Raw genomic sequence first — 21,919 nt, 5'->3', positions numbered from 1 at the left:
GGGATTCTATAAAACATCCTTTCCAGTCCTTGTCAAGGAAGCCCAATGAGGAACTGAACTCCCAACCTCTGGCTGCACAGCCAGAGACCTAAGCCCCTGAGCAAAATAACACTCTGTCTCCTGTTGCATTATGGGAGGGTGGAAGCATTCCCCCATATGAGTTCCCTGTGCTCTGGCAGACTCTTCAAGTGCCTCAGTGGTTGTGCGACTGGTTGCACGACCAATTGTGTGCTCACACTCACACGATGGGAGGTTGCTGGAGCAGAGGAAAGCTTGTATGATTTCCATTGCACTCTAAACTAGGAACTAAACTTTACTTTAAAAAATGCTTCTCTCAATCTCATTGCCTTTTTCCACATTATGCCTTCATTTTAACCCCATCCTTTCTTGACATGATGTCGGGAGACTGTTTTTAATTCCCACAGACATCTTTGTATGTATTTTGCTTGTACATTTCCGCTCAATGCACTTAATTTTATCCATGTTTCTCCCATTGGTCATGTCTAATTTTTAATTGTATGCAGTTTAGCTCTTCACATTTTTTAAACGAAGCTGTTGTTCTACACATAGTTTAATTCTTTGAAATGTGCTACAGACTTAAAACAGCTAGGCAAATTTTTAAAGTGAGCCTCCAGAGGTACCAAATGGATACTTCTGTAAAGAATCATGATTCTGACAAAATTATTTCCCACCCCCTAGTACCAAAACTCAGACTGGCTATCCAGGGAGTATTTACTCCACCCCAAAATGGAACAGTGTCAGGAACAGGCTGAAACTGTTTCATCTTGAACCCTTTAGTAATAATTTAATCTGAGCCTTAAGTCAAACCAGAATTAAGGGCACAAATAAATTGAGATAAACAGCAATAAGACTGTGTTTAGGATCCATAATCATATATAGAAATGTTTTCTGTTCAGCTGCATTTGTTTCAGATAAAATAAGGAATTGATTAAATCTTGTGTTCCAATTCATAACATCTTGTTTGCCTTTAGAATCATCATCACCATTATCACCGTGTGCCATCAAGTTAATTCTGACTTATGGCAACCCTTTCCAGGATTTTCTAGGTATAGAATATGGAGAAGTGCTTTACCATTTCTTTCTTCCATGGCTGCGCTGGGGCTCTGCCGCTTACCCAAGGCCACACAGGCTGGCTCTACTCTCAGGAAGCACAATAGAGAATTGGACTCCCTACCTCTGGCTCCACAGTCAGGTACCCAAACCACTGAGCTATCCATCCAGAAAATAGTAGATAATATTGTTTGAAAGGGAGTGGGAATGATGGATAATGATGACTTAAAAGATGGCACAGAAGTGCTCCAATGTACCCTAAAAATCTTATACTAAATCACAGCCCGCCTGCTATATCGGACTAGGACTCCTATGATGAATTAGAACTCCCACAAAACAAATTAGACTACCATCTCCATAATCCATTGCCTTTTTGAGGCTGGTTAGTGCCAGAGATGGGCAGGGCACTGGACTGCCTACCCCTGCATTTAAAAGAAAGGTCCCCTACTAGTAGGGCTCTGTGACACCCACCAGAACTGACAGCCCAGCCCTTTGTTCCTCTTTCTGTCTGGCAAAGCTGTTGACCAAACAGCTTCATAGCAGTTGGCTCAAGAGAAGTCACAGCAAACCCCACTTGGTTGTAAACAAATTCACTGCACGAGGCTGTAAATCATGGTTGACAGAGAAAGTAAGGGCTCTACCAAGGCTATTTCTGTGTGATTCCCAAAGCCTAGGAGCAGACGTGTGCACCAAAAGATCTGGATACATGGAAACATGGCAAGATCATTGATACAACGACACCAAGACAGCCATTTCTGCCCTTGCTTTATCAATGCACACATGAGCATCAGTAAAATAGTACCCCTGGTGGCTGTGGTTGCAGTAAGATGTGTGGTGGTGGTAAGATATATATATATATATGAAATGCCAGCACCAGAGATGCATGGTCCAATTCTGGAATTAATATTAAAAATCCCCCCAGCTACTGTATACTGGAATTAAACTGAGCAGACCTGTGAGCAAAGGGACTTCTGAAAGCCATTAATTCATAGGCCCACCATAGTTGGAAGCCACTTGATAGTACACGGAAACCACATACGTCGGCATCCAGGAATGGCGGATCTCAGGGTGGAATGAACTCAAGGAGCCACAGAGGATTAGAACAGTAGAACTTGGATGATCTCTGGGAATTGCACATTGCTCTGGTGTGCAGAAGGTCTTGCAAGAAAGGGAATATATAGCACCACTCTCCTAGCAACAGTTCCCAGCAGGATCATAGGATAATGCTGTACCCATAATTGGAATTCATGCAAAATTCATGGGTCATGATCCATCCCAAGGCAAACAAATTAAGTCCCACTGGTTTTGACAAGAGCAAATTGCACATGCTTACAGTATGTACTGAAATCAATGAGATGTAATACTTTGGCTCAATTATACCCTTGGGATTAATGAGCTCAATGTGCACAGAGATGTGCTAGATATTGACATCAGCCACAAGGAAATCCATGGAACTGTGGCCCTATCTGTCAAAATGATGTCAGGTTGAGCATCCCAAGTCTGTGTGCCTTCTCTCGACTTCTGTGATGGCGTAACAACAATTCCAAATGTCATTCCAATTATATGGGCATCATTAAGTGTCCTCAAGGGAAATATGAAAGGAAACAAGACAACAAAGCTGGACGGACACGTGTCCTTCCCCTCCTTTCACAGCCGCTCATATATGCGGCAAATTATTTTGTTGAATCGTAGTCCAACATTTGTTTTCAGGGTTTTTTTTATCACATATTATAACAACACTGATTGTAAATGGGAGGATGAGGAAACTGAAGAAAAACATATTTGCGACATCATTTAAATTTGGACATTTTTCTCTAGACAATTCTATTCTATTTATTTATTTTATTTCTACTCCACTGCTCTCTCTGCAGAGAGACTCAGAGTGGCTTGCAAAGGCATCGGAAACACAAGTCAATTACAAACAGTTTTTTAAAAAAACAATTTAACAGATGAATTATTCAGCGGCACAACATAAAACCCTGCTAAAACAAGTTAAAAATGCAGATGTTTCTCCTCTTCTTGTAATCCCTTCTTCATTAGCAGTTTTTACCTCTAGGGAGGTAATTCAAGGCCCTCAAAAATTGGACAACCGTCTGCCAGACTTGTTTTGATTTGGATTCTTGCATTGACTAGATGTCCTTATAGGCCCCTTCCATCTCCATTATTCTATGATTCTGTGACAGAAAAGAACTTAAACCTGTACTGTAGAAATGACCAGAGGACACAGTTCAGTATGTAATCAAGAACTCCTGGTTTTATTTCCTCAAAGCAATGGAAACAAAGGTCAAATATCAACCATTGAGGGGGTGGGGGAAGGGCCTGCAGAATATTGCATGGCCCGTCAGCTTTGCTTGCAGTTTGGAAAATCTGCCATTTCGGGTGAGAAATTCTGGGAGCGATGTTCTCAAGCTTTGCATTTACTCTTGGCAGTATCCTGCTGGTGTGGGGCCGCCTGTCTGCTTGGGCAATTGTGTGCGTGGCAGGCCACTGAACCACATCAACCACTTCCATGTTTGCAGTTCAAGCATGCACTATGTTCTACCCGGATCACCCATGCAAGCCAGGAGGTGAGGCTGAAGAGCCTGATGCTGAGAGAGGCCTGGAAGGAAAAGACAAGAAATCAGGCCTTCTCGGCGGTGGCTCCTCGCCTCTGGAACAATCTCCCTCCTGAGATTCATGCGGCCCCCACTCTGGGCACTTTTAAAACTCAATTAAAAACATGGCTATACATTCAGGCCTTCCCTCCACCTAATACCTGATTTTCTGTTTATTCTCCGTTTATTTATTTTCTATTCTATCTTTGTATTGTACTGTATTTGTGTATTTCTGTATTATTTTATTGTTTACGCTATATTGGAAACTACCTAGAGTGGTCTTACAGGCCAGATGGGCGGGGTATAAATCAAATCAAATCAAATCAAATCAAATCAAAATAAATAAATAAATAAATAAATGAATGAATGAATGAATGAATGAATGAATGAATATGTTGAACACAATACTTACCCCATAGGTCGCCTAGAGTGACATGTAAGGTGACTCCCACACATAAACCTGTTGTTCAAAAGAAATATCTCCAAATGAGGAAAATCAAAAGAAAAAAAAAATGAAAGCAGAACATTCTAAAACATTCAACCATCAAATGTTTGAGTCTGTTCACAGATTTTCCCTCTCTGTGATTGAAATGGCTCTGCAAGACATTGGGGGTTTCTGCGGGAGGACATTTTCACTGATTTTCCCTGCAGCATTTCCCATACAGTCCCTTTACTCCATACATGCAGGAAAAGAAAGCTGCAGAGGGAAGGGGGAAAATGAGAAAAAAATGGCCTACTTCTCTGTTTCCGGGAAGATACTACTGAATTGCAGAGCTCTTCTGTTCATGAAGCTGGCTAGATAGCTCGGTAGTTTAGGTATCTGGCTGTAGAGGTAGAGGTCGGGAATTCAGTCCCCCCACTATGCTTCCAGAAAGAGGGGCCAACCTGTGTAGCCCTGGGAAGCCGCAGAGTCCTAGGATGCGCACAGAAGAAGGGAGGTGGAGCAAGCCTCAAGGAGATCCCTGGAAAAAGGACACTCCACAAATGTAGCCTCATCATCATCATCATCATAGAACTGCAGAGCTAGAAAGGATCCTATGGATTATGGAGCCCAGCCCCTGTAAGGGAGGCGCAGTGGTGAACTGAACTCCCAACCTCTGGCTCCACGGCCAGAGGCCTAAACCACGGAGCCACGGCCAAAGAATCTCTATTTTGAATTTTAGAATTGTGTACAAGTCTCTCATTTTGGTTTAGAGGCTAATTTGGCCCTTTGGGATAGATCTCAGTTTGGTCTTTGACAATGCAGATCAGACATGATTTGATAAGTGTTCCATATCAAAATTAGTTTATAACTTCCAATTGCCAATGTAAGCCCTATGGATTATTTGGCTCAGCCGAATGGGTAAATAAAATTTTTAGGAAGGGTTTGTGTTTCAGATTTCAGTTGGGAAAGATCGAGGTGCGGAAGCTGCTGTTCCCCTGGAGAATGATAAGGCCCATGCCACCTTGGTTGAGGTAGTACCTTGCTTTAAGAGGGGCACTGAAAGGGTGAATCCACATAGGGGTCTTATGTATTTGCATTCATATTTGCATTTTATATTAGGAGTTTAGAGGGTTTATTTTAGGGTTTTAGAGACTAACTACCTGGACTAATTCCTTTTTGTTGTGGTTATATATATATGCATTTGTGTAAAGTTTGTAATACCCATTATATTGTGGCGCAGTGGTTAAATTGCTGTATTGCAGCTAAAACTGTGCTCACGACCTGGGGTTCAATCCCAGGTAGCCGGCTCAAGGTTGACTCAGCCTTCTATCCTTCCGGGGTCAGTAAAATGAGTACCCATCTCGCTGGAGGGGGCAATGTGTAGCCTGCATAATTAACTTGTAAACCGCCCAGAGAGCGCTTGAGGCGCTATATAAGCAGCACGCTTTGCTTTGCTTTTTTGACTTGCACTGGAAAATCTAGACAGCTGTAGCATTTTTATTTTCCACTGATAATTAGAGAAATGCTTGATCCTAATGAGGAGAACAAATGTGTGGAATCTTAGACAACTGGCTTCAGGGTTCTGTGTCCTGGACGCATTTATTACTTGCTCCCTGCAAGAACTATGTGTTACATACAGCACTGATGTGACCTGTCTGTCATGGGTTGGAGGGAAAGTTCCATCCTATGGGGAGTGGAAGGCGGGACATCAGGAGGAGGGGCTGTACTGTATATATATGTGGAGTTTGTGTGAAGAAGCTGAGAGAGCTGAAGGAGAGCTGAAGGAAGAGCTGAGAGAAGAAGCTGGTGTGGGAGTCTGTGTGTCAGACAGGGTACTACTGTGTGTCAGTCAGTACCAACCTGATAGGTTCAGGTGTCTGTATGGTTAGCCAGAACTGATAGGTTCAGGGTCTGTGCTTTATTTAAAGGTGTTCTGTGTGAACCAAACTGGTGTATGTATGATTGAGACTAAGCCACGTTACTGTATCTTATTCACTTGATCATTTTATTTTCCCTGTGTGTTATTTAAATAAACCTTATTCTTTTGTTTGTTTAAAAATCCATTCCTGGTCTGTGTGACTCCTTACAGGGAATGGTTGGTGGCAGCTTAGTGAAACTGTGGCATATCCCAGTAGGTCTGGGGTTGTCACATTGATTGGTGGCAGCGGTGGGATACGACTGGTCCAGTTGTCCAGTGGTCCAGCAAAGCCTTGGCAAGTGTGCCCAGAGCAAGGGGGGTCTAGTCAGGGACAATCTGAGAGCGCGTAGGTAATCTTCTAGGCTTACCTCACGGGGAGGTAGGCTAGTGGAAGAACGTGTAACCTCAGATTGGTGGGACTAGATTAGGGAGCTCTGAGGCAACCTGTTTTGGCGGGAAAAAAGGCTGAGGCAAAGCTGAGGGAAGTAGCAGTGATCTAGCCTGTCTGCTGAGAGGCCTAGCAGAGGGGGGTAGACTCTGGCTGGCAACAGTTGCAAGTTAGTGCTGAAGAACAGCAGCAATCTATAGAAGGCTGTTCCTGAGGCAAAGGAAAAAAGTGGTCGCTTTATTTTGAGGCTTGACTTTTGAAAGCAGCCTGTTCGGGGGGGGATTATGCCCTTGACTCGAAGCCAGATGGCAGAAATGGGTGAAGTGAGGGAACCCCAGGTAGACCAAGGTTCTGAGGATGAATTTGGCTCAGTGCAGGATGAGAGCACGCGAGAGCAGAACCCAGAGCTCAGAAAATTGCTCCTAGCCCAACAGCATGAACTGAGGGTGAGGGAAATGGAGGAAAGATTAGAGAGAGAAAGAAGGCAATTTGAAATACAGAGGATGGAAAGAGAAGAAAGATTGGAGAGAGAGAAAATGGCGTTTGAGTTAAGAAAATTGGAACTGATGAATCAGAACAATAATAACAATAGAGATTCTGAGGGAGGCCAATTGTCTAAAACTGACCTGAAGAAATTCCCTGTGTACCACAAGGGGGATTGCCCTGAGGTGTTCTTTTCCCTCGTGGAAAGAGCGTTTGTGGACTTCTCAGTAAGGGAAACTGAGAAGATGACCATTATGCGATCTTTAATCAGTGGCAGCCTGGCAGAAGTCTATGCAGAGATGCCAGAGGAACTGATGAAAGATTTTGCAGAGTTTAAAAAACTGGTGTTTGCCAGACATGGGATAAATGTGGAACAGCTGAGGCAGAGATTCAGGTCACTCACCAAGAAACCAGAGCAGACTTTTACCCAAGTGGGGGCCCAACTGGTGAGGCTGCTAGAGAAATGGCTATCTCAGGAGGGGACAGAGACCTACCAGCAGCTCAAAGACCTGATAGCGCTGGAACAGTTTTATTCAGTCCTGCATGGGGAACTGAAGTTCCAGGTGAGGGAAAGGAAACCGAAATCTGTGGCCGAAGCGGCCGAAATAGCAGATTTTATTTCCCAAATAAGAAAGCCCTTAGGTGAGGGGAAATCTGTAGGTAAACCCAAAGAAACCTACAGCAAGTACTCTCAGGGAACAGGGAAAAACCAGCAAGTGGGAGGGGCCCATGGTGAAGGGAAGCCCTCAGACATGAAACCAAGACCTCAGATTTTGGAGGGAAAGCCAAAACCAGATGAGAAAGACTCCAAATACAGCAGAAAATGTTATTTCTGTCAAGGAAAGGGCCATCTAATCTCAGAGTGTGAGAAATTAAAGCAGCTAAAAGGAAATGTGCCTCATGATTTGAGTGGAACCAAGCCAAAAGCTGTGTTCTGTGTCCAGAAAGAGCAAAGCTCCTTGTCACTGAGGGAGCCTGTTGCCATGGCTACTCAATCTGGAACAGATACATCTGCTGATCAGGCTGGGGAAAATGGTCCTCTTGTGGAGGGCAAGCGCTGCTTGCTAGTGAGAACAGATTCGCAGTTGTTTGAAACCGCAGGGGTGGACGTAGGAATATTTGACCATCAGTATAGGGGGCTGAGGGATACTTGTTCCCAGGTGACCCTGTGCCATCCAGATATTATTCCTAGGGAGTATGTAATCCCAAATGAGAGCATAAAGGTGGCAGGGATTGAGGGACAGGTGATCTCGCTGCCAGTAGCTGAGGTACCTGTGAACTTTCAAGGCTGGAGGGGAGTTTGGCGGCTAGCGATTTCATCGACTCTGCCAGCAGCCGTGCTCGTGCGAAATGACCTGGCTGAACATGTGAAACGGGTGCTAGTGATTACACGCTCACAAGCCACCACGGGGACAGTTCAGGGGGGTACTGATGAGCTCGAGACGGAAGCAGGTGGGGGAAGTTCAGAGGCTGTGGTGGAAACCTTAACCACAGACAGCCGATTTGGCCAAGAGCAAAAGGCAGACGCCACTCTCCAAAAGTGTTTTGAACAGGTGACAGACGCCCAGCTAACACCTGACACCCCAGTGAGATTTTGTGAGAAAAAGGGGATTTTATATAGAGAGACCCTGAGGAATATCTCAAAAGGGGGAGATGGGATCAGAAGTCCGCTAGTGGTACCTGAAAAGTATCGCCCCATGATCTTACAAAGGGGGCACTCTGACATGTTTGCTGCGCACTTAGGGGTGAACAAAACACAACAGAGAATTACACAGAATTTTTACTGGCCTGGAATAGGGAAGCAGATCAAGGAGTTCTGTAAACAATGTGATGTGTGTCAGAGGCAGGGGAATAACCGTGACAGGACAAAAGCAAAGTTGTGCCCTTTGCCTGTGATTGACATTCCGTTCAAATGCATAGGGGTGGATATTGTGGGACCTTTGCCCAAGGCCACAAAGAGGGGGAACCGGTTCATTCTCACCATTGTGGACCATGCCACGAGGTACCCTGAAGCCATTCCCTTGACTAACATTGAAACCAACACAGTGGCAGATGCCTTGGTGGGGTATATGTCCAGGATGGGATTTGCCTCAGAAATAATCACAGATTTGGGCGCATCGTTTACATCGAAGCTCATGAAACGGTTATGGCAAATCTGTGGAATTAAACACAAGGAAACCACTGCCTATCACCCTGAAAGTAATGGGTTAACGGAGAAGTTCAATGGGACTCTAATGCGCATGATTAGGGCTTACTTGGCAGAGAATCCAAACAATTGGGACCAGAAGCTGCAATCCCTTTTGTTTGCTTATCGATCAGTGCCACAAGCCAGTACCGGGTTCAGTCCGTTTGAACTCTTGTTTGGGAGAAGGGTGAAAGGGCCCCTTGATTTAATCAAGCAAGATTGGGAGCAGATCACCCAGGATGACCCACAAGACGTTGTGACATACATAGACACCTTGATGAATGACCTAAAGAGAAACCTAGAGCTAGCAGCAGAAAACCTGCAAGCTCAAAAGGTCAGAAAGAAAGCTTGGGATGACCAGAAAGCCAGGGAGAGGCACTTTGACCCAGGGGAGGAAGTGCTTTGGCCTAGGCTCTGCAAAGAGAACAAACTGCAGCTGGGTAGCCCAGAAATAAAATACTTGGGTCACATAGTAGGGGGAGGAGTGATTAAACCCCTAGAGGCCAAGATAGAAGCCATTCGTGATTGGCCCAGACCCAACACCAAGAAAAAAGTCAAATCATTTCTTGGGTTGGTGGGCTACTACAGAAAGTTCATCCCGAGGTTTAGCGAGATAGCGACTCTGCTGACCGATCTGACGCGGAAGAAGACTGATGACCGCATCCCGTGGACCAGCGACTGTGAGGAGGCGTTCCGGAGGTTGAAGGAGGCGCTCATCAATTATCCAGTGCTGCGTGCTCCAGACTTTGACCGGGAGTTCATCATCTACACCGATGCGTCTAACAGCGGGGTAGGAGCAGTTCTTTGCCAGGAGGATGAAAATGGTGACCAGCATCCAGTGTCCTACCTGAGTAGGAAACTCCAGAAAGGTGAGAGACATTTGGCAACCGTGGAAAAGGAGTGCCTGGCCATAGTCTACGCGATCCAGAAGGCCAAGCCTTACATCTGGGGAAGACATTTTATTCTGTGCACTGACCATTCACCACTGCAATGGTTAAAGACAATGAAAACCCACAATAGTAAACTTATGAGGTGGGCTTTAAACCTGCAAGACTATGACTTTGAAGTGAAGGTGGTCAGAGGGTCAGTGAACTGTGTTGCTGACGCCTTGTCAAGAAGACCCGAAGAATGAAGACGGTGAAAGAAACATGGACTATGTATACATTTTGGTGACCAAAAGGTTAAATGTACCTGTTGTTTATTAAACATGCCCGGTTTGTATCAATAAAGGTAACTTGATGTATTGTAAATGGTAAAAGTTTAAATGCCTAATTGATATGTTTATCCTAGAGTAAGTATGGTATTGTATGTTATTGTATAACTGTTTTTGTATGTTTTGGATCCAGGTTGTTTTTTGGAGAAAAGCACTTTTAGCTTTCCCCCTACAAAACAACTTATAAAGAGGGGAGGTGTTACATACAGCACTGATGTGACCTGTCTGTCATGGGTTGGAGGGAAAGTTCCATCCTATGGGGAGTGGAAGGCGGGACATCAGGAGGAGGGGCTGTACTGTATATATATGTGGAGTTTGTGTGAAGAAGCTGAGAGAGCTGAAGGAGAGCTGAAGGAAGAGCTGAGAGAAGAAGCTGGTGTGGGAGTCTGTGTGTCAGACAGGGTACTACTGTGTGTCAGTCAGTACCAACCTGATAGGTTCAGGTGTCTGTATGGTTAGCCAGAACTGATAGGTTCAGGGTCTGTGCTTTATTTAAAGGTGTTCTGTGTGAACCAAACTGGTGTATGTATGATTGAGACTAAGCCACGTTACTGTATCTTATTCACTTGATCATTTTATTTTCCCTGTGTGTTATTTAAATAAACCTTATTCTTTTGTTTGTTTAAAAATCCATTCCTGGTCTGTGTGACTCCTTACAGGGAATGGTTGGTGGCAGCTTAGTGAAACTGTGGCATATCCCAGTAGGTCTGGGGTTGTCACACTATGATTGAAGAGAAATTCTGGCCTCAGAGGGCATGACCAAGGGCGAGTTCCCCTCCACCCCGTCTCCTGATGAATCATTCACATTACCCTTCCTTGTAAGCCATCATCCACTGATATCTAAGTGACTGATCCAGTTTGAATCGCCTTTGTTTCAACCCTGAACCAACTCTGTCCGTGTCCCTTTGATCTAGGCTTCATATCAGTTGGCACAGACCAGGCCCATTTGGCTGAGGACAATTCTGGATTTGGCCAAAGCTGGTCCACAGCCATATTTTTAACTGAAGCGTGTAGTGCTGAATAAAAGTCCTTCCACTGCTTCGGTCAGAAATCATACACCTACATTCAACGGGTAGAGATAGCCACTTACCTTCAAGGACTGGATGCACCTCTTATGTCCCTGGAAGGTTCAGTGGAAAAATCGGTTTAAAAGGGAATCCTGTTGAGTGCTGACCTGAAATCGCTGCAGGAGAGCTGCTCTGTATTTCTTTGAGAAGACCCGAAGGTCCCCTATACAAATGAAACGGATGCATTGACAGGGCCGCCAGCTGATAGGCAGAAATGTTTCAAGCTCCAGTGAACCATAATAAGTCATATAGGATGCATTCATTTGCATTTTTGTTGTGTTTTCAAAGATGAAGAGAAGTCTTATAAGGAGCTTGATCTGACCTAATTAACTGCCCTGTTCCTCCATTAACGCAAGAAAGTGTGCTTTGATACTAAGATACCCTGTCAGTTGAGAATCAGTGGTCCCGATGCAAAAGTGCTGATCTACACTTGTTTCCTATTATAGTGTTCTGAGACATTTTAAGAAATGTGGAATATATTTCTAGAGATCACATGTAAATAATGACACCAATAAGGGATCCATGCTTTACTGAAACTTTTCTTAACTTTCTCTCTCTCTCTCTCTCTCTCTCTCTCTCTCTCTTTCTCTCTCTTTATTTCTCTTTCTTTCTTTCTTTCTTTCTCTTTCTCTTTCTTTTTCTCTCTCTCCCTCTCTCTCTCTTTCTTTCTTTCATAAAATTGAAATATTTATATTCTACCTTTCTCCTAAAAATATATTTTATACTTTCATAAATAAAACATTTTTCATATCCCATCTTTTTTTTAGGTGACTAAAGAAGGCAGCTTACAGCATTGAAAAAACACTATTAAAAGGTAAGAGCAATAAATGATTACAATATTTTTTTAATATGGTTTCAGGATTGAAGGACGGGTAAGTGCACTCTTCAGTGCACTTCATGTCAAGCACTTAAGACTATTTTGCCTGATGCTTCTTCCTCTCGTATAGTGAAGGAACCGTCAAAGCACTGGACTTTTCAAAACAGAAACCTATGTAAAGGAATGGCTGCTGTCCAGAGGTTTGACAGACTGGTAGAAATTTCTAAAGTCAGGAAACATGAACTAAGCAACTAAAATTTTATGTTGTCCAATAAAAGAATATTTGCAGTAGGAATATAATGAGTACTTGGAAGAATGTCTCATTCTTGGAGAATTTCCAATTTTCACCATGCTTAGATTTGGCAGAAAATTTCACCCAGCTTCCTGAAGGAAACAACCCCCACCTCATTTTCTTTTCCCCCCCCATTCCTTGTCTGTTGTTTTATGCAGGAAACTGCCAAATTCTGTGCACCCTGAAGTCCTTTGGGGGCATGCCTGTGCAGAATGAAAGCCATCCTATACAGGAATTGTTATAATCCTGCACAACTTGGATTTTTTTCCCTGCCCTTTCTCAGTGAATCCTGTACAGAGGAGATAAGGTTCTGTGCAGGACATGTCATCATATATATTCTTTCCAGACAAGCTGACCATGAAACATCTACGGAATCCTGCAAAAAACCTAGTTGCAAGTAGAAAAGAAGAAACGCAACCCCCTGATTCTCTTTGAGGGTAGAGACGGGGACAAACTGAACTGTGAACCGGAAAATGATGATCAGCTGGAGGTCTGGCACATGCGCAGAGGTTGTGCCTAGGCTCCTGGAATGGAAGCTGCACTGGTGCCATGAACCACGAACCATTATGAGCCCACCATTTTCCACATTCATGCCTATACAGTATGTATCTATTTGGGAGTGAAGAGGCTGTGAGTTTCACATTGCACGTTTGTAGTTGTTGTGTTTCTTTTTTGAAATCCTCCAAGGTAGGCTTTTTTGAAAATCCTCCAAGGTAGGCTTCAGCAGTATGTGGACCGAGAACTCCCAGAAGTAAAAGCGGGATTCCGAAGAGGCAGAGGCACTCGAGACCAAATTGCTAACTTGCGCTGGATTATGGAGAAAGCCAGAGAGTTCCAGAAAAACATCTACTTCTGCTTCATTGACTATGCAAAAGCCTTTGACTGTGTGGACCACAACAAACTATGGCAAGTTCTTAAAGAAATGGGAGTGCCTGACCACCTTATCTATCTACTGAGAAACCTATATGTGGGACAGGAAGCAACAGTTAAAACTGGATATGGAACAACTGATTGGTTCAAAATTGGGAAAGGAGTAGGACAAGGCTGTATATTGTCTCCCAGCTTATTCAACTTATATGCAGAATACATCATGCGGAAGGCTGGACTGGAGGAATCCCAAGCCGGAATTAAGATTGCCGGAAGAAATATGAACAACCTCCGATATGCAGATGACACCACTCTGATGGCAGAAAGTGAGGAGGAATTAAAGAACCTTGTAATGAGGGTGAAAGAAGAGAGTGCAAAAAATGGTCTGAAACTCAACATCAAAAAAACTAAGATCATGGCCACTGGTCCCATCACCTCCTGGGAAATAGAAGGGGAAGATATGGAGGCAGTGACAGATTTTATTTTCCTGGGCTCCATGATCACTGCAGATGGAGACAGCAGCCACGAAATTAAAAGACGCCTGCTTCTTGGGAGGAAAGCGATGACAAATCTTGACAGCATGTTAAAAAGCAGAGACATCACCTTGCCAACAAAGGTCCGAATAGTCAAAGCTATGTTTTTTCCTGTCGTGATGTATGGAAGTGAGAGCTGGACCATAAAGAAAGCAGACCGCCGACGAATTGATGCCTTTGAATTGTGGTGCTGGAGGAGACTCTTGAGAATCCCCTGGACTGCAAGGAGAACAAACCTATCAATTCTAAAGGAAATCAACCCTGAGTGCTCACTGGAAGGACAGATCCTGAAGCTGAGGCTCCAGTACTTTGGCCATTTAATGAGAAGAAAAGACTCATTGGAAAAGACCCTGATGTTGGGAAAGTGTGATGGCAAGAGGAGAAGGGGACGACCAAGAATGAGATGGCTGGACAGTGTCTGCGAAGCAACCAACATGAATTTGACACAAGTTCGGGAGGCAGTAGAAGATAGGAGGGCCTGGCGTGCTCTGGTCCATGGGGTCACGAAGAGTCAGACACGACTAAACGACTAAACGAAATGAGTTGTTGTGTGCTGCTCTCATAGGGAACACTGACACCCCAAACTTTCATTTTTATTAGGAATATTCCACTCTGAAGCTGAGAATGCAAAGGCCTTGAAAAATTGCCCTTCCCCCTAGAGCAGCATACTGCGTATGTTCGCTTGTTACATGGTTTCTTAATTTCCTCAGTCCTACTCTATTTCATTTTACATTTGAAAAGGTAGCTGCATATTTTCAGGAAAGAGAAACAGAGAACCTCCAAAGGGAGAGAACATGAAATACAAGAAATATGTGGAGGGGGAGTCTATGGATAATTGGTGTTTGTGCATTTGTGTATGTATCTCTAGCATTATACTAAAAGCTACATCTTCCCGCTTAGATAATGGCGGTTGATCAGCTAGGTCATTTGCAGCCCTCCAGAATTAAATACTAATTTAAGGAGTCAAGCATTGGCAAGTTTGGGTTTTAACTAGGGTGGTCAAATAGCTGATTTACAGAGGTTCCAGAAAATGTTAATTAGGCTGTAGAATCTATCACTGAAGAGCAGAGATTTTATGGCTTCCTCGGGCAGCAAAGATGGAGCAGGGGGAAAAGCAGGGGGGGAAGAGTAACTGAAAACAAAATGTGATGCTTTGCAAAATGTAAAGGAAGGCATTTTAACTCCAAGGCAGGTGCCCATAGGGCCTTGGCACCCAATCAATCCTTGGATCTGCTTCCCTGCAACCACATGTCCTACCCATATACTTCAACCTGAGCGTATCCAGTTCGGCTTCATCAGATTTGTTTCTAGAGAAGTTCTTACAGATGTGATGGAACACTCCACAGCAATTTAAAAAAAACAGACTGTTGGGTTCCTTTGTTAAGCTCCATTTCTCTTTCTCAAGATTTTGGCCTCAGCGCAGTTGCTAGTGAAAAATATACTGAAACCATAGAATCAGGTAGACTCATGGTGTGTTGAACAGTAAGTCAACACTTACATAAAGTCCTTGATTCAATAAGTCTACCCTACTTTGAACTAGCGGGTGGATTAGAACCTTTGTCCTTTACGTAAACAAAATGAAACTATGAATAAGAAAGAGGCCGATGAGAACATATTGCTTATTTTAGTCTAAGTGACTGCTTGAAGGTCTTTATGTAAAATGTTGAGAACCAGCATGAAGTAGTGATTAGAGTTCTAACCATCAGAGTGTTGGGTGAGGAGAGGTGGGTTCAAATCCCCACTAAAACATGAAGATCCCTGGGTGATATCAAGCCACTCACTATCTCTCAGCTTGACCTATTTCACTGATTATCTCTAAAATTATAACAAGGGAGGAAGACCATTTATGCTGCCTTCAGCTCATTTGCAGAAGATGAGCAGGATATAAATGTTGGAAATGACAATAAAATTAAGGAGGGGGGGAGAACTTCCAGTAGCATCACTCCTGTGTCTGTTCAGCAGAATGCCAGGAAGAACATGTGGTTCTGTATGTAGATAGGCTCTTTGAGAAACTGCTGAATATCAGAGAGGACAGGAAAGGGGCTGGGGAAACTTTAGCCCCACAGACAGTTTTGGCTACAACGTCCACATCCACTTATCACAGAGTATGCTGGCTTGGTGGCTTCTGGATCCTGAAATCCAGAAATATCCAGAGTAGCAAGTTTACCTCACCTTGGGGTGGAATGTGACCAAAAGTCACTACTTCCTTTCTATGTGCATTGAGTATTGAGTTGGTTACATGCATATGGTTCCTTTGGGTGACCATCAGATACAAAGGAAGAGACTCTTACCTTGAGGATGGGAAGGACTGATACTGCCATTGCACAAATAAGACCTCATGCAATGGAGAATTACAACCTTGTGTGAGCTTTCTGTTCACACAACCCATTGGTCCTGAGGAAATGAGCACAGGGCAGACTAGCAATGATTGCTTGATTCCAGGACTTTGTGCATCCTACGGGAAACTGCAGCTCCGTTGCCTCTCGACAGCATGGTGGTGGTGGTACAGATTTTAAAAATGTAGCAGCAGAAGAGAACCAGCGTGGTGTGCAATGTAAGACTGGGATTTGGGAGATCTGAATCCTAATTCATTAAGTGACCTTGGGCTACCTACAGTCTTTCGTCCTCACCTAATTCAAGGGATTGCTGTGAGGATCAAAGTGAGGAGGAAGAGGGAAGCCGTGCGCACTGCCTTGAGATCATTAGAGGAAACAGATAAAAACGTATAAGAAGTCAACAAGCTGGTGAACAAACTGGTGCAGAAGAATCAGAGAGAGAAGAAGAGAAGGGGAAGGGAAAAATTAGGAAGACCTAGACTCTATTTTGTACCCTGTCAAGTACAGCCTTCAGAGATGTAAACAGCATGATGGGGGGGGGGAGAGAAATAATTATTTAATAGAGGCCAAAAGGCCTGTTGCTTTATTCATGCAAGGGATCCTATTGACTATGCATGAGTCAAGGAAGCAGGATATGCAGCTCCCATAATAAAAGGAATTATATAAGTAGGACTAATGGGATCAAATTAAGAAAGGTAAAAAAAAGTGCATTTTGCGTGATATCACCCATAACAATGCTCCATTGTCTCTGCAGAACCAATTAACACACAAACACCCTGGGGCAAATATTAGCTATCTCTTTGTGCTTCATGAATATGCTATGCTTTTAGAAAGAGCGAAAAATGCTTATAATTATCGAACAAGAGTTTAGCATGCTACTCATCTCGATCCCTGGTCAGCAAAGGAAATCAATATGTACATAAACAGTGTCCAACGAGTTGCACCACTGAGAAAATATTTATTTTACTTTATGACAGATTATGACTGTTATTATCGTTATTTATACAGCATCCTCTATGCATATAGCATTTGGTAAAGAACAGATGTGACAGATCCACGGCCCTACGGGGCTTACAATCTGAATTAGACAAAAAGAGGGCAGAGGAAGGACAAAATTAAGATATGGCTAAAGAGAGGGAGACTATCGGATTACTTCAGTTGCACATGCTTTGGTTAAAACATGGGACAAGGGTGATAGGGGGATGGAGGGATGTCCCTGGGATAGGTGAATTTTTGGGATGGGGACTTGAGTTGCACTACTCACTATCAAGTCAGACTTTAGTCACATTGGTGACTCAACTTGGTTGGTTCCCCCCCCCCAAAGACATGGATTTCACTCATGACTAGGAAACCACCTACCCCTTCCCTTTTTTCTAGGAAAAAAAACTTGTTTTTAATAGGGACTTGGACTCGGGACTTGGGACTTGATGCCAAGGACTCGGACTTAGACTTGGGACTCAGACCCAGAGATTTGCCATCATCCCTAGTGACTTTTGAGAAAGGACTTAAAAGCCATGACTTCCTTTCTGTACATGCTGTCAGTGACTGTTCCAAGAACAAAGGGCAGCAAGAATAATTAAATAGGAAGAATAGATAGCTGCAGAAACTGGTGAAAACCCACCAGACGTAGGTCTCAAAACTCTGGGTGAAGCCTCGGGGAAGTGCGAGATTTCTCCAGATCTCCAGGGAAGCAGACAAATCTCAGGACAAGAAGTGCTGGAGGAAGATAAAGTTTTATTTTGCTGTGCATGGTGCCTTTAATAACCCCGGGGAGCCATCTTCTTTCTCTTCCAAGCTGGTGTCAGAGCTCACTGGCTCAGTGCAGAGATGACTGTCCTTCTGTTGCCTGTATAATGTTTATTTAGGGAGCACTGCAGAAAATTCATGCTGTCTTTCTCAATCTCTCTCTCTCTCTCTCTCTCTCTCTCTCACACACACACACACACACACACACACACACACACACACACACACACAGAGAGAGAGAGAGAGAGAGAGAGAGAGAGACAGACAGACAGACACCTTAAAAAGTCAGGACAAAGAGCCTGGGTGGCTTTCAGGAGCAGACAGAAAGCAGTGCTTGTTGGTATGTGGGACTGGGTTTGGGAAATCTAGGCTTCTCCCCACCGGGTTATGAAGCACACTGGCCAAACTTACAGTTTTTCTCAACCTAGTCTACTTCAGAGAGCAGTTCTGAGGGTTCAGTGGAGAGGATGAAAACCATTATTTGTCACCCTACACGTGGTGGAAAGAAAACACAATGTAAATGATCAGACAGACATACAGACGAACAGAGAAATTAGTAATTCTGGCAGCAGAAGAATGTGCGAGGGGTCAGAAAATGTACCTTTTGGATTTTAGCTTTGAGAATTCCACAGTTAGAAGGGATGGGTGTCTAAAATAAAATATGTATTTCATAGTGCTGGAGGATGAAAGCTATGACACATTAGGCAGTGTCCAAAAATTGGAAAGGACTGCAGGTGTTATGATTTTTTTGGAAAAAATAAATAAATAAAAACACTGACAGATAAATATCTTTGGCATTGCTTCCAGCCGTCATGCAATTACAGGCTTGTCAGTAATTGTTCGTTATTGTGTTTGCTCTTTTTGCATTATTTTGCAATTCACAGCAAGCCCCAGTCAGTACAAATCAGATGCTGTCAGCTTGAAGCTGCCTTCATATCCATATTAACATTAATGTCTCTTGACAATCGCCACAAGTTCTGTTCATGTAGCAACATTCACCCCTGTTCAGAAGGCCACCTCAACTTGCTTTGGGAATTAAGCTTTTGCAGGGGAAAAACAACAACACTAATAACAATAGCATGGATTGTAGATAGTTTGATGTATCCTGACTGTGACAGAGTTTTGCTTTATGCTACAGGACTACAGAAACATGCAGCAAGGAGATAACTGAAGAGCCAGAAGTGATAATATGTGACATGGATAATGAATGTGTGGACAACTCATAATGCCATTAAGTTTCAGTTTTGTTTTGTTTTGCCCCAGGCAGAGTGGTTTGACTGTTATCAGAGAAAACGATGCTCAAACCAAAAATATATGTCCATTGTATCTCATAAATTCCAAAATCTACCGTCTGATTGCAAGGCAGCACAAGCTACTTATGACTGGCGCAGCCAACCCCCCCCCCCAAAAAATTTGCTTGTTCCTCCCCCAAATTGCCTGTAGTGAGGAGACCCTTAATATTCAACTATGCCTTTCTGGAACCAACTACCCCTCCCTTGCGGTCCCGTAACATTCAGAGGCAGGGCTGGAAAGCAAGTAGCTACAAATAAATTTTTTGTTTGTTTGTTCAGTCGTTTAGTCGTGTCCGACTCTTCGTGACCCCATGGACCAGAGCACGCCAGGCCCTCCTGTCTTCCACCGCCTCCCGGAGTTGTGTCAAATTCATGTTGGTTGCTTCGATGACACTGTCCAACCATCTCATCCTCAATAAATACTTACTGTTAATTCTTTCCTCTCATAGCAGAGATGTAAGTACATTACATTAACATTGTAAGTGAATGATAGCTTCAGTCCTTTTTACTGTGTAGCCATGATATTTAATTACTTCTATAGTTGTGGGTGGGTAGCCTCACTCTGTGGTAGCAGAGGAACAGCACATTCTCAAGTCCTGGCACATGGTGCCCTTAGCTTTCTCTTGTAGGTGTTCAGACAACAGTGCTGGAATGAGGCACCTCTTGTTTAGGCTGTGAGCTCTGTTGGGCTGCAGGCATGCACTGGATATATGTGGATATCTTTCTCCCCTATTCTGAGTCCAAATGGGCCAGCAAAGCAGTCCAATTTACTCTCCCTCTATCCCCAGGGGTTTGCCATATATTTCTTCCACCTGACCCACAGCATGTCATATCTTGTGGAGGCCATTAGGTATGCTGAGTGTCATTGGGCTGGCTTTCACAGGGAAAGTTCCTGCTTTGGACCTTTTTTAGAAGTTTTATTTGTTAGTTGCATTTGTATCACACCTTTCCTCTGGTGAACTCAAGTTGGCATGCACTGCTCTTCTATCCCCTGTCCCGAATAATTCTGTAAAGTAGTTCAGGCTGAAAAACTATGATGAGGTAAAGATCACCCGGTGATTTTCAAGGTCAAGTTGGACTTTACCCAGAGCTCTCTCGGCCTGTAGTAAAGCATTTAAGCCACTAGACCACACTGGCTTTCTTGGTAATTCATCCAGATATTTTTTTATTCCTTCATTTTTAATTTCTTTTCCCCCCTCAGGACCCCATTTTGGCTCCAGTTCTTCTGATGTTCCGCAACCAGAGTTTGTTATTGCAATATGTAATTATACATCTTGTTTAGCAACAAAATTACTAGAATTAGCAGTAATGGCAAAAAAAAAAAATCAAGGACAGAAGAATTCAGGGGAACCTAAATTAAATTGGACCCGGCACATTCTAGAAATAAAGTCATGTGTCCCCTTTGTGATAAGAAATTCAGACACAACTAACATTGCAAACTAACCATTTTTTACCATACAGTTTGGGGGAAAGGAAGAAAAAGAGAGACAGAGAATGAGAGAGAGAGAGAGAGAGAGAGAGAGAGAGATTTCTCTTTCCTTCTGATCCTATTCTTGCCCAGCATGGCATTTTTGCTCACGTACATGCAGTTTGCTCAGCATTACAACAATCTGGTGAATAAAGATGATTTGAACAAAAGTGATTCAAAAAATAAGAATTGAGGCTGTTTGCATTTTCACTGTATGCCCAAAGAAACAAAAGCAGAAAATGATCCAACATGTACCTACTTTATTACCACTTAGTTCCAAATCAAAGAATTACTGTTGCCGTTATTGCTCTTTTTACAACTGCCTCCAAGCTATTAGAAGGAGCTTAGGTATAAAATATCTGCAAAAGAGTCACCCAAAGAAATAAAACTCGGATGCTGTACCCTTGCCATTGTTGACTTGATATATTCTCACACCTTCCTAGATACGTACATCACCAACAGTGATGGGCCTGACTCTCATGTTAGAATAGATTAAGCAGTGGAAGTGAAATCTCAACATCTGGCTTTGCAGCCAGAGACCTAAACCATTGAGTTGTCCTGCAGCTCATACATGACTAGACTGATGTAGGCCATCGTTGTAGCTGCGCCATTTTGTAACGGCTGCAATGTCACCTGCTGATTGGTGGGATTGCTACTCCCACAATCTCACTAAGAATACCATAAAACTTGTGTGAAACTTCTGTACCCTTGTACTCCCAGCTTCCTGGGATACCACCTACCGGTTGATAATAAATTATCATTGCTGCCTCACTTGCTCTCTAATTATATTGCCTCCAAGAAATCTCCACCAGGGCAATGAACCTCTGGGTTTTATTTGAGGTCCACTCACAACAGAGTATACAAATACTGAACCTCATGGCGCAGTGGTTAAATCGCTGTACTGCAGCTAAAACTGTGCTCACGACCTGGGGTTCAAATCCCAGGTAGCCGGCTCAAGGTTGACTCAGCCTTCTATCCTTCCGAGGTCAGTAAAATGAGTAGCCTGCGTAATTAAATTGTAAACAGCCCAGAGAGTGCTTGAAGCACTATGGGGCGGTATATAAGCAGCACGCTTTTGCTTTTTGAACAGTGGACATGGGAGCTTTGTATTCGTATCCCAGAGGATATGGATATGAAGCTCAGCACCACAGGTGCCATGGCGGGCCCCCCCACAACCAGCCTGATCCAGTCACTGGGCTCCTCGCAGCGTGAGTGTCCATTGGTG

The 21,919-nt window shown here is 43.6% G+C and overlaps 1 long non-coding RNA gene across 1 annotated transcript; it reads right to left on the bottom strand.

The window, feature by feature from the left end:
• Positions 1-3,306: 3,306 nt before the first annotated feature.
• Positions 3,307-12,959, bottom strand: LOC140708107 (uncharacterized). Its single transcript, XR_013542642.1, has 3 exons — positions 11,367-12,959; positions 4,078-4,125; positions 3,307-3,670 (listed from the first exon to the last, which is right to left on the bottom strand). It is a non-coding gene; the product is annotated as an uncharacterized LOC140708107 (long non-coding RNA).
• Positions 12,960-21,919: the final 8,960 nt, after the last annotated feature.

The sequence above is a fragment of the Pogona vitticeps genome, chromosome 1, assembly GCF_051106095.1.
Source record: "Pogona vitticeps strain Pit_001003342236 chromosome 1, PviZW2.1, whole genome shotgun sequence".
In the NCBI taxonomy this organism is placed as follows: domain Eukaryota; kingdom Metazoa; phylum Chordata; class Lepidosauria; order Squamata; family Agamidae; genus Pogona; species Pogona vitticeps.
This window is presented reverse-complemented; position numbering and strand designations above follow the sequence as displayed.